We start from the raw sequence: 13,840 nt of genomic DNA on the forward strand, positions 1-13,840 counted from the left end.
GACCTGCATCCTTATGTGTGTGTCTCTGTGTCTTCACCTGGCCTTCTCATAAAGATACCAGTCACTGGACTTAGGACCCACCCTAATTTAGTATGACCGCATCTTAATTTAATTAATTACATCTGAAAAGACCTTACCTGCTTCCAGATCAGATCATGTTCTGAGGTTCTGGATGGACATAAATTTGGGGGTACCCTATCTAACCAGTACCGTTATTATAGTCACATTTCCCCCCCTGTAGTTTCAGGTCATCATTGTCTTTTGCTTACGAGTCCTCTGATGTCGGCGCCCTGTCTGTTCCTCTAGCTCTTAACTGCACCTTGAAGCATAGCCGCCTCTGTCGCTATAACGGAAAGTTTCAGAGGCCCAATCCCTCATTGTTTCACCTCTTCCTTGGCAAAGCAGAGTGGATAATTCTTTGCCTTGAGGTTCTGTTTTGCCATTTGGAACACTTTCTATTGGAAAACACGGTATTTTCTCCTTAGAAAATACAGTTCAAGTTGCAAGCACTCAATTTACAAACTGTCTTTAGGATTGCCATCAGTCGGTGTTGGGGAATGCCTGCATTGTTAATGAGACACCATGCAGGGTTTGGGACTCTCATCAGAGCCGTAGCGGGAATCCAGCTTTAGTGTAGTCCTTCCAGATAACGCTGTTTGATTTTTTTTTTTAAATGAGTATCATTATCAAATATAAAAATTTTATTTTGGGCAGATTCATATAAAGTCAGCCTATTTATTAGACAAGATTCCAACTTACATACAAAGAATTTCAATGTTTGATCTCTTAGTGTGGGTTCTTCTAAAAGCAGAGCTTAGGGCAAGGTCCCGGGTCCAGGTAGTTTATTTGGGAGGTGATCCCAGGAAGCAGGAGTGAGGGGACAAGGAGAGTGAGAGACCGGCAGAAGGAAAAGCCAAAACGAAGTGCATTATCGAGGGCACCGCTGCATTCAATGGAGACGTGTCCTCTGGGACTTCGGAGGATTGTGGAGAACGTCTCCTCAAAACCATCCACTTGAAAGACTGGAGGCAGGAGCATCCCTCTAGCTCCTTCTCACCATCCAATGAGGACTGCCTATGGGGCATTCACATCTTCACACCCCGACCTGCACCCACCTGGGAGAAGGTGCTGGGGCAGAATGTGCCAAAGAGGAGATGCTGGTGGTGCATGATGAGACTTAACCCACATGAACTTGTCCACCACAGCCGTGGCTTCAATCAGAGGTGGACCGATGGAAGGTGACCCGGGCACGTCTGAAGCGTCTGCTATATTAGACTTCTTTCTTTGCATCAAAGATATGACCTTCCTTGTGGCCATTCCCCAAAGTGAACTGCCCTATGAATTAGGAATGGCATGTTGTAGATATTGTTTCCCAAGGAAAATGCAATTAAGGCATTGTAACCTGAACATAATTTAAGTAATGTTGTATCATCTACCGTGCTTTATGCTGCAAGCACAAGAAGACCCAAGTCAAGATGGTGTAAAGAGAAGAGCAGAATTTGGTATGACATCCTGTGCTGTGAGATATTAATCATTTCAGCCTCAGGCAGCCAGCTGGGATACTTCTGCAGGTTGACTCCTGCTAACAAAGCCTCATCATGCCTGAAACTAATATAAAATAATATTAATGTCAACTCTAATTGAAAAATTAAAAAGGGGGGAAAGATAAAGAAGAATAAGAAGTTCAAATCTCCAGATATAAAACAAATACGTCTTGGGGATGTAATGTACGGCACAGGAAATATAGTCCACAATATTGTAATATCGTGGTACGGTGTCAGATGGTTGCTAGGCTTATCATGGTGATCACTTCTTTAGCATAGGGAATATAATCAATAATGTGGTAATAATTCTGTATAGTGCCAGGGACGTACTGTTGAATAACTATGATGTACACCTGAAACTAACATAATATTGTATGTTAGCTATATTTTAATAAAAATCTTTTTTTAAAAAAAAAAAATCACAGGGTTCATAGTAACGTCAGCATCCTGAACCGGTGCTATATAGAGCATCCCGTGGCATAGTCATGTGTTTGGCAAATAACATCTTTCATCACATTGAATTTAGGTTGTTAGTATAAATGTTACTTTTTATACTTGTGTTTCTGGATACTGTGTAAATTGGTTTGGGTTTTAGAGTTGTTTAAAAGCTAGAGCTGTGAGTATATGAAGTTTATATCTAAATTTTGTAAACACATTTAGATAAAATAACAGTAAAATAAGAAGGAGAAGGAGGAGGAGGAGGAGGAGGAGGAGGAGGAGGAGGAGGAGGAGGAGAAGGAGAAGGAGAAGGAGAAGAAGAAGAAGAAAAAGAAGAAGAAGAAGACTCATCAGAGGCTCCTCACAGGGTGGCCTGAGTGGGAATGGGTTCATGGCATGCCGAGTTAGCCAAGCAGGTTCTCCAGTGAAGCTGCTGGAAAGGTGCCTGTTCTAAGTGCTCAAAGAGTACAGCATGGAATCTATGCTTTGGGGAGGGGGATAGAGAGTAAGGCAGAGGCTCGTAGCAGCACAACACCAAGTGGTGGCCCAAACATTCGTCTTTACATGTACCCAATACTTCTGTCCATTTGTAGTTGATATTACCACTTAGCGGCATCTGAGCTCGCTATTAGGTCTCTGTTTCAACAGTGCATCAATAAATTAGAACTTTGCTTTGTTTTGAAATATTTGACATGAAAAAAATTTCATTAAATGAGAAAACATTTGCACTGATCCAAGAAATTATAGCATTAAATTGTCAATGACAGAAAGATGAGCTGTTGAACTTGTCAAATATAATTGCAGCTACTGTATTTTTCAGTAGTTTTTAAAAGGGTTTTAAATCTTTATCACCTACTTTTGCAACGTTTCTTATTGACAGCCACATTTAAGTACTATATAAAGATTGTCATTATTATAAATGTGGATGAGTAACTTCATGTAGCCATTTCAAGCATGACTCTGATGAAAATAAATGTTATATTCACAAAGGCAAGCTCAAGTTCATCACTAAAATTTTTGAAATGTTATTATTTAGAAATTTCATATAAATTCTGCATTCCACATAGTCCCTAGTAATTTCCATCTTATTTTTCATATCCACAACTTTATATAATGCAAGCTCTCAAAAAGCTCCTATGCCAGAGCACCATGCAAACATTATCATTTTCTATGTGTGCCATGGCATTAGAAACAGGCAAGGCATTTTAACATGGGGCAATTTATTATCTCACATAAGTTTGGAAGAAGTACAGTTCCTGGTTTAATTAAATTATGTGCTCTGACATCATCAAGTGCCTACCGTTCTTTCCATCTTCGACTCTGCCACCCTCTGTGGTTTGGCTTTTGTCCTCAGACTGTCCTTCCTGGATGCATGAATGGTGGTAGCAGACTCAAACATCATATCCTCGTGCAACAATAGCCAAAGGTTGGAAGAAAGGATGTTCTTTACCTGGGCAAGGACGGCTCTCATAGAAGTGTCCTTGCAAAGTTTTCATCACATCTCAACATCCAGAATGTACCCATGTCCCTTCCCCACGTATGTCAGTTAGAATTTTCCATCATAGAAGCTGATTGCAGGTGATAATGCAGGAAAATAGTTTCTTTAAAAGATATTGGCTGTAATTCACCAATCAATCTTAGCACCATTAAAAGGAGGACCAGCCAATGTGCATTGCATCATGTGATGTGGTACAAGACCTAGCACCTCCTGGGAAGGAATCTTGCAAAACCATGAAATTGAACCTGAATCTCACCAACTCACCAAACCTACCTACCAGGTTAAAGGAAATACTAGGGGTAGAGAAACTAGCTAAACAGCACCATGAGGAGAAAATCAGCTAAATCCAGCATATAGGATATTCTATGGAGCAATGATCCAGTTTTTCTAATAAACCAATGGCATGAGAAAACAAAATGGAGCAAGAGAGATAGAATAAAGAGATTTAAGATATGAAAATCACATGCAATAATGTGAACTTTTTGCATTCTGATTCAAGCAAGCTGACCATGAAATGACATATTTGAGATAACCAAGTGAATTCAGATATGAACTGGATATTAAGGACACTAGATGCTGTTAATTCTTGTGGATAATAATGGCATGCTCAGGCATTTATGAGTGAAATGACATGATGCCTGGTATTTGTTTTAAAATACTCTAAGGATCAGGAGAGGATAGGTAAAACACCATTGACAAAATTGTTGATAATTTTTGAAGATGGGAGTGTGTACACAGGAGTTCATTTTACAATACCCTCTACTTTTATATAACTTTCAAAATTTCTGTACTACATTATGTAAAATTAAACAAATGCTGGGTAGCTCACAGTATTTGGGGGAGGGCCTGAGAACTAGGCTTGAAGGTAAGCTGTCAATAACCAATCCTCTGAACTATGCCCCAGAACTGGCGTGACAGGAGACAACCCCAGTGGCTCCACCGCGCTGAGCACCAGAGGAACCGACTTTCCCACTCATGCCTCCTTTGTACCAGGAACTTGTCTTTGAAACCACAGAGAAACTGGTGCTTCTGACACTACTGCCACTGGAAGCCAGATATCTCAATTACTCCTGTGAGCCAGCAAAAGAGAGAAACTCCACACAGACTGTTTGCTCACACTGTTCGCTTTTGAATTGAAGTCTTAACAGGATGGGTGAAGGTCTAGTGTCAGGGGAGCCTGATTTCAGTTGTAGCTTAGACATTAGCAAGGCGGAATTTTTAATACCAGCTGTGGGGACAGAGTCCCAGAGAGCAGTTTTCAGGCTCTCAGCCTCACGTAGAAAGGTGCTGGCTCGGGTAGATGGCCATCAGCTGTGACTAGTTGGCCATCGGCTGTTACTGGTTAGCCATTAGCCACTGATATAACTGCCATGGCTAAGCTAGCAAGCACGGATTGCAGTTAGCAAGTGAGGTTGGTTGACAGAGAAGCGGATGGTAGGTTGTGGATCGTGTGGCTCCTGCTTCTTGTGTCTCCAACCCAGCCACCAGCGAGAATATAGTGGTATGACTCCCCTATCTATGGCTCTATGGGTGTTCCTTTTTGGCCTAGCCATATCCTGTGTTCTTGTGTGGGGAGCGGGACCAGAGACCCCGCATGACACCCTGCATGGCACAAGCACGTAACATGTCTTAACTTTCCCCAGATATAGAAAGGCTATCCAAAAGATGGTGGACCGTCATACCTAGAACAGATATCCACTATTTACTACACCATAATCACCAGACTGATTAAGATTCAATCCTTGGGCCAGAGAGAGATTCAGCCATCCTGAAATTATATGGACAACCCAAACCTGACTAATACAGGGTTCTAATGGCAAGGAAGAAAAGGGCAGTGGCAGAAAGGTCCTTCAGGAGATGCTTATCGGGAAGGTAACCCATAGTGAGGGCCATAGATGTTATCGCGTCAGTATGATGCATATTAAAGTGACTCAGTCTGGAAATCAGATTTATACGCTAGCTGTATAGCTTCGGGTTAGTTACTTAACCTCTCTGCCCTCAGGTAGAATAAGAGAGCTGATTCGGATCAGTGGTCTCCTCCCTACGTCCTTCCCTCCCTTCCTCCTTTCCTCCCTCTCTCTTTTCCTTTCTTCCTTCCTCCCTCCTTCCCTTCCCTTCCCTTCCCTTCCCTTCCCTTCCCTTCCCTTCCCTTCCCTTCCCTTCCCTTCCCTTCCCTTCTTTCCTTCCTTCCTTCCCTCCCTCCATATCTGAGACACCCTAGGGAGCTCCACAGACTTTCTAAAAATCGCTAGACTAGGTGATATTTTAGTTGTTTTTGTTTATTTGTTTGTTTGTTTTTGTTTTTCTCCAGTTTTATTCAGTGACTCCCACTTGGACCAATTTATATTTCACACTTTGTTTTATATTAAGAGAGCAAAGTTTTCTATGAGAAGAGTAAAATAGACTAGGGGTCACAGCAGCTCAATTGTACTCTGTCCTAACACTCTTTGCTACGATGAATCATTTGTCTGTATCTTGTTTTTTTAAGCAATCAGATGTTTAGGTCCCCGAATTACTAGGTGTAGATCTGTATATGCTCTGTTCTAGCTCTCAAATTATAAACTTGGGGAAGAGGTTCTAACCTATTCCTCCTCCTCGCTAATGTCTGTCCATCTCCCACAATGCCCTGCACAGAGAAAGTGCCTAGGAAATGTCAGGGGGTTATTAGATGATATACAAATATAATTTTAATGTTCTGGGCACATATGTCCCCATAAATTGTCACTAGTACAACAGAGACTGACTAGGGAGAGGGTTCCTCTGGGCTATGGGAACAGAGGGAGGGATCTCATTCTAGGCCACTGACGCATAGAAGCATTCTCAACACTCCAGAGGCGGCAAGTGAAGCTGCATCTCTTAGCATCTCCCCTACCTCCTACCCTATCCCTTGGAACGCTGATTTTTAACTCTTCCATCTATTTTCCCAGATTGTTTACTTTCATTCAACCATCTTCCATAAGCAGCCCAGCCTTTGTCCTGTTAGAATCAGTGCAAAATTACATGCCTATAATTCAAAGAGAGACTCTTCATAACCAGTGTTGACACGGTTAGCATTTTTCTTACAAGAATCATACTTATAAAAATAAGAAGACATGATGATGCCATGATGTTTCTTTGATGGTCTTGCCCATCATGAAGAAGTGGTGCAAAAAAAAATTTCCTTTACATTCTGCAACAGGTGGTCCTTTAAAATACAATTAGTTTCACAATTCTTGCATTTGCTAAAAGACCAAGAGGCCTGTTAGCCCATCGTGTCTCTCCTCTGCCTTTCATATCACATTGAGTATTTTAGCAGGAAAAGAGCTAAGCCTCACTCCCTCCTATAAATTGTATAATTGAAAACCAATACATTTAAAAATCTAAAGGGACCAGAATAAAGGAAGTGTCAAACAATGACTTACTGTAATTAATAACCGTTTACATCTCTCATTTGGTAAAGTGCTTTGCAAATATAATCACCTTTTAAAGCATATTCATTTTGTGAGTAGAATATAATTTCATTTGTGAGAATGAGAATTAAATATGGCTTTTAATCAAGCCGGAGCTAGTTAGTATTAGGAACTATTTAGCCCTAGAGGAGCTCTAAAAATCATAGCAGTTTGATGAAGAGTCAATTTGATACAATGGTTTAAAAATCTTATCTTACCATAGAAGCTAACTTTTTACTTATTTCTAATCAGTAGGAAATTAAACTTGGAGAACAAAAGCAAATATATATATTGTTGAAACTGTGACAGTGTTTAAAGTTCTCAAATGTTGAACTATTTTTGAAAGTCATGTCATTAGTCGTGACTTGATTTTTCATGATTTATTGTTTTAAGCAATAAGCTGATCTAATTAGAACTAGCTATACAATTATTGAGTTCCAAGTATAGAAAATTTCTAAAGATATTGCTAACGCTAGTAATTTCACATTAATTATGCTAAATGTTTAGTATGTGTCCCACCAGGGTCAAATGTCATTTTCGTTAAAGGTTAGTGATTTTTCTTCATAAGTCTTGACAAGCTTGTAGAAATCTTCGTTGGAAGTTTATTTTTAAGAGATGTATTCATATACTATGTAAGAGTTGGGAAGAGATGACAGTCTTCATGGAAAGGTCTTTAATTAGATTCTCACTACTAGCATGGTCCAATTGGAAGAATGGAGAAGGGTGGCCTTTTTCCTCCAAGAATTTTATTATGAAAGTTTTTAAACATACAGAGAAAGTTGACAAGAGTTTTACAGTAAATATCTGTATACTCACTTCTACAGTCTACTATTGGTATTTTGCTATATTTTCTTTATCTCATAAGTATCCATCTATTTATCCCTCTGTTCATCCATCAATCCAATTTATTTTTTAAATGAAAATTAAAGTAAGTTGTAAATGTTAGTACACTCTTGTAAATGCTTCACTACCCATATAATTAGCTAGAGTGCTATATTTAATTATAGTTCTTTATGGGGTTTTTGGCAAAATTTATGTACACTAAAATATGTAAGTCTGAAGTATTTCATTTGATAAGTTTTGACAGGTGTCTGTACCTGTGTATCTGAATAGTTATCAACATGCAGAACGTTACCATCCCTCCTGAAGTTTCCCTCTTGTATCTTTCCAGTCAATCTTGCCCCTACTCTCGCACCTCTAGGAAATCACTATTTGGATTTTTTTTCACCATGGAATAGTTTTGCCTGTTCTAGAATTTCATAGAAATAGAATCATCTAGACATACTTTACTGTGTAAGGCTTCTTTCATGCAGCATAATGTTTTTGAGATGAACCCATATTGTTGCCTATTTCACAGTTTGTTTCCTTTTTATTATGTTTTAGTATTTATTTGTACAAATATACTAACTTTATCTCTTCTCCTATTGATGTACATTTAGGTTGTTTCCAGTTTCAGGCTATTATGAGTAAAGCTGTTTATACAAGGTTTTTACTGTTGTTGTTGTGGACATATGCTTTCATTTCGCTTGGTCTCCTTGAGCCTCCAGAAAGAAATGTAACCTTGATTTTCAACACCTTAATTTTATCCCATGAGACCTACAGAACTGTAAGATAATAAATCTGTGTTGTTTTAGCCACTAAATTTGAGGGGATCTGTTAAAGCAGCTGGAGAAAACTAATACAGATTTTGGTACAGGAAAATAGGGGGTGCTGCTACAAGAAATATCTGAAAAGATGTAAGTAGCTATGGAATTGGGCAATGGGCAGAGGCTGGAAGAATTTTTGAGGTTCATGGTAAGAAAGCGTAGATTATTTTCAACAAATTGTTAGTAGAGCTATGGGTGTTAAAGATTCTAACAGTGAAGGCTAAGAGGAAGTAAGAACTATGGTAGAGAAAACATGAATTGCCTTGGGAGTACCTAAATTGTCATGAACAGACTGTTAGCAGAAATATGTTGGGTTGTAAAGGTACTGCTGATGAGTGGTCTGGAGGAATATGTTATTAGAAACTGGAGGAAAGGGGATCTTTATTATATATGGCAGCAATTCTGCCCTATAGTTATATAGAAAGCAGAACTTGTAAGTGATAAAACTGTTTTACATGAGTTTTTCAAGCTGCGTTGAAGGTATAATTTCATTTCTTCTTGATGCTATCAGTAAAATGTGAGAAGAAAGAGATAAATCAAGGGAAAAACTTTTAATAAAAAAAATTAAAAGGAACCAAGACGTAGTGATTTGGGAAATTCTCATCCTATCATGATTGCAAAAGATGCTAAAAATGAGATTCACTATGTATAAAGCATTCTCTAGAGATAAAATGGAGGGTGTGAGAAGACAACTTTTACTACTACCTTAGGAGAAAAAAGGTCAGAGTATTCAATCATATAGAAAAGCTTCTTGAAGAGACTAACATGTGAGTCATAAATCTTCTTAACCATCTCAGCAGAAATCAAAAATATGGATGGGTTATCTAGAAGATATCTGTGGTGGAGGCTTTTGTCTAATGAAGTTAATCTTGTGACATACATAAGAGACCCGCAAAGTTTTTGAGAAAGTTATATGAGCAAACATATTGCCAACTTGGGTGGAAAAGACTGAGAAAATATGAAATGAAAGAAGACTTGTTGGACCCTGAAAATTCTACATACAGGTAACAAACAGGCTACCTTGCATACAAAAGGGAAGGACTCAGTGTGAAGTCTGGAGCCCAGAGGGCAGAGCCGAGTCACAGAGGATAATTCTAAGACCTTGAAATGTAATGGAGTTTGCCCAGCTGGAGTTCTAAATTGCTTGGGACCAGTGACTTCTTTTTTCCTTCCATTTTCTCCCATTTAGAATGGGAGTATCAGTGACTATTATCCTTTACCTGTACCACCATTGTATTTTGGGGAGCAGATAACTTGTTTTCTATCTTCACTGGTATATAGATGGTGAGGAATTTTGCCCTGGAATGGATTACACTCAGAGCCTCACCCATACTCAGTCTAGATGATTTAAATGATAAGATCTGAGACTTCAGAGCTGAAGAAATTTAGATGAGATTTTGGACTTTGTGTTGATACTGTAATTAATTAAAACTTTGGGGGAACTGAAAATGGTTCAAGTGTATTTTGTATGTTGGATGAATATGATTCTTTAGGGGCCTGATGGTAAACTTCTGTAGGCATAATAATGCCCTCCCCAAAGATATCTATACTCTAAATCCTAGAAACTGAATGTGTTACCTTATATAGCAAAAAGGGATTTTGCAGATGTGATTAAATTAAGGATATTGAGATTGAGAGATTATCCTGGATTATTCAGGTAGGTCTAATGTAATCACAAAATTCCTCAAAAATAGATGAGGAAGACAGAAGAGTCAAAAAAGATGTGATAATGGAGGCTGAGATCAATTATTCAGTGTGAGAAGGATTCAATGCACCTATATTAGCTTGAAGAAGAAGGAATAAAGCCGCAAGACAAAGAATACAGAATCCTTTAGAAGCTTGAAAAAGCAAGGATGTATATTCCCTTAGAGACTCCAGAAAGAAATGCAGCCCTACTGACACCAATTTAGTCTGACACCTATGTCAGACTTCTGACCTCCACTATTGTAACATAATAAATTTATGTTGTATTAAGTCACTAACTTTGAGGTAATTTGTCGTGGTTGTCATAGAACACTAATACACATGGGTAAATACCTATGAATGGAATTGCTGGATCATAGAGTAATAATATGTCTACCTTTATAATAAGTGTCAGATTTTTCTGAAGTGTTTGTAGAATTTTACACTCCCACCAACAATGTGTAACAATGTGTATGGGGCTCTACAGCCCTACCAATATCCATTATATTAATTATTTTAATTGGAGCCATTCTGGTGGTTTGCAATGTATCTCACTGTGGTTTTAATTTAAATTTTTCTGATAACAAACCATATTGAGTGCTTTTTCATGTATTTATTGGCCACTTATCATAATTCATTTGCTGAAAGTCTGGGCAAATTTTTCGCCCTTTTTAAATTGGATTGTTTGTCTTATTTTTGAGTTGAAAGAGTTCTTTATGTATTTTAGATACAAGCCCCTTGTCAGATATATGTGTTGTAAACATTTTCTTGGAATTTGTGCAATTTTCATTAATTTTTAAATGATATCTTTGTTGAGCAGAAGTTAAAATTTTTTACCACATGGATATTCAATATTTCTAAGATAACTTATTGAAAATATTTGTCTTTTCTTATTGGGTTGTTTTGGCTTTTTTTTTTTTTTTTAAATCAAATAACCATGTAAGTGTTGGTCCATTTGTGAGATCTTTATTCTTTTCATTAATTTACTTGTCCCAGTTATCACACTGTCTTAATTACTATAGCTTTAAAGATTATCTAAAGTAAGGTAATTAAACTCTCTCATTTTGCTCTTCTTTTTCAAAATTCCTTTGAATATTCTAGGTCTTATATGTTCCATGTACACTTTAGAAATAGCTTGCCAACTTTTGCAAATCTCCAGGTGGGTTTATGTTTGGGATTGAATTGTATCTATAGATAAATTTGGGGGAAACTGATATCTTAAAAATATTGAATTTTCTAGTCCATGAACAAGGCATATCTTTCTGTTCATTTAGATCTTTAATTATTCTCAGCAGTGTATTTTTCTTTAGTTTTTCAGTGCAGATCTTGCATGTCTTTTGCTAAGTTTATTTCTAAGAATACATATTTTTGAAACTATTGGAAATGGAATTTAAAATTTTTTATTTTTAGTTGTGTGCTTTTAAATATATAAAACTACATTGGTTTTTGTATATTGGTACAAATCCCTGTAACTTTGCTAAATTCACCTGTTAGTTCTAGTTGTTGTTTTGTAGATTCTTGAGGATTTGATTGTGAATATTCAGGTCATCTGCAAATACAACCAGTTTAACTGCTTCCTTTCTGATTTGTATGCATCCTATTTCTTTTCATTGTCTTATTGCATTGGCTTCAGCCTCCAGTACTATATTGATTCAGACATAAGGCCAAAAATTCTTGCTTTGTCGCTGATCTTAGACTGAAAATTTTTAGTACTTCAACATCTGGTATGAAATTACATTTAGGTTATTTTGTAGATGTCCTTTATCTGATTTAAGAAGTTCCCTTCTCTTTCTAATTTTTTGAGTTTTTATCATGAATCAGTGTGACTTTTGTTAAACGGTATTTCTACATCTATTGATATTTTTTCTCCTTTATTCTGTTAATATCGTGAATTACACTGATATTAAAAGGTTAAACCAATCTTGCATTCCTGGGATAAACCCAACTTAACCTGTGATAGTTAACTTTATGTATCAACTTGGTTGGGCTAAGGGATACCCAGAGAGCTAGTAAAACATTATTTATCTGTGTGTCTGTAAGGGTATTTCTGGAAGAGATTAGCACTCGAATGGTTGAACCGAGTACAGCAGGTGGTCCTCCCCATTGTGGGTGGCCATCATCCTATCCGTTTGAGCCCCTGAACAGAACAAAAAGGCAGATATCAGCATTCCTGGGACTCAAGCTTTCAGATTGAGATCTGGACTTAACACCATCAGCCTTCTATTTCTCAGGCCTTTGGATTCAGACTGAATTACACCACCAACTTTCCTCGTTTTTCAGATTGCAGAGGACAGGTTGGAGGCACTTCCCAGGCTCTCTAACCACATGAGCCAATTCCTATAATAAATGTCCTCTTATATCCATGTTTATCTTAATAGTTTTGTTTCTCTGGAGAGCTCTGACTTATCCAGGATCATAATGTATTATTCTTTTTTATATGTTGCTTAAATAACTTTGTCGCTATTCTGTTAAGAATATTCATGGAGGATATTGGTCAGTAATTTTATGATATATCTAGTGTTCTTATCAGGCTTTGGTATCAGGGTATGCTAATCTCCTTAAACAAATGTTTAGAAAGGGTTTATCTAAGATTGATATTACTTATTCCTTAAATATTTGAGAGAATTCACCAGCAAAATTATCTGGCCCTGAATTTTTCTTTGTGTAAAGATTTTAGATAAAAATTCAGCTTCTTTAATTGACACAGGCTATTCCAATTTTCTATTTTATTTTGCATCTGTTTGGGAATATTGCACCTCAAGAAATTTTTTTTAATTCTAAATTGTCAAATTTATTGCGAAATTTTCTTTAAAATATCTTTTATTTTTTGCATGTCTATAGGCTTTCTACTGATAATCTCTCTTTAGTTCCTGACATTCATAATTTGTGTTTTTTTTATTCTTGACAAATTTATTATCAATGGTTTTACCAGTTGATAGGAGGCTGAGAAAACAGAGATGATGCACAATTCATAGAGTTTTGGCTTACTTGTGGGCTTAAAACGGAATGGATTGCTTCCCAGAACATTTCAGCTAAAGAGTCACATAATGAAACATTTATTGTATATAAAATCAGACAACTGTTTCACAGTGCTTTTCCATTTACTAACCATAGATAATAATAGAGAGCACCTGAGTTATGTGGTAAAAAAACAATTGAGTTTGACCCAAACCTATCATTGTAGTATCAGGGTTAGGCAGTATATCCTAGTGGTTAAGAGCTAAGCCCCTGGAAATCAGACAGACTTGTGTTCATATCCTGGTTCTAATGACTGCTAGCTTTATTTTATAAAGAATTTACTTTATTTTTCTAATAATCTAATGTTGATTAATAAATAAAATAGTATAGGTAAAGCATTAAGTAGAATTATTGACTCAGTGTGTTCAAAAAAATTTGACTATTATTTCTTTCATTACCACCACTATGACTAGCTTGGTCAGATTTAATTTTAGATAACGGAATTTGGCTTATTTGTGTTTTTTTTCCTCCTGCTGTATTGTCTCAAGAGTTTTTACTTTTTTTACTAAACTAAGCAAAATGCTGCTCAGCGTTTTTTGGGTTTGGTTTTGTGTGTGTGTGTGTGTGTGTGTGTGTGTGTGTTTT

The 13,840-nt window shown here is 37.2% G+C and overlaps 1 long non-coding RNA gene across 1 annotated transcript in view; it reads right to left on the reverse strand.

Moving 5' to 3' along the window:
• Positions 1-623: 623 nt before the first annotated feature.
• Positions 624-13,840, reverse strand: part of LOC117022424 (uncharacterized) — a 125,235-nt gene continuing 112,018 nt past the window's right edge. Inside the window, exon 4 of the long non-coding RNA XR_004423049.1 lies at positions 624-1,608. This is a non-coding gene — a long non-coding RNA (uncharacterized LOC117022424). The remainder of the gene's footprint in view (positions 1,609-13,840) is intronic.

The sequence above is a fragment of the Rhinolophus ferrumequinum genome, chromosome 5 (assembly GCF_004115265.2).
Source record: "Rhinolophus ferrumequinum isolate MPI-CBG mRhiFer1 chromosome 5, mRhiFer1_v1.p, whole genome shotgun sequence".
NCBI lineage: Eukaryota > Metazoa > Chordata > Mammalia > Chiroptera > Rhinolophidae > Rhinolophus > Rhinolophus ferrumequinum.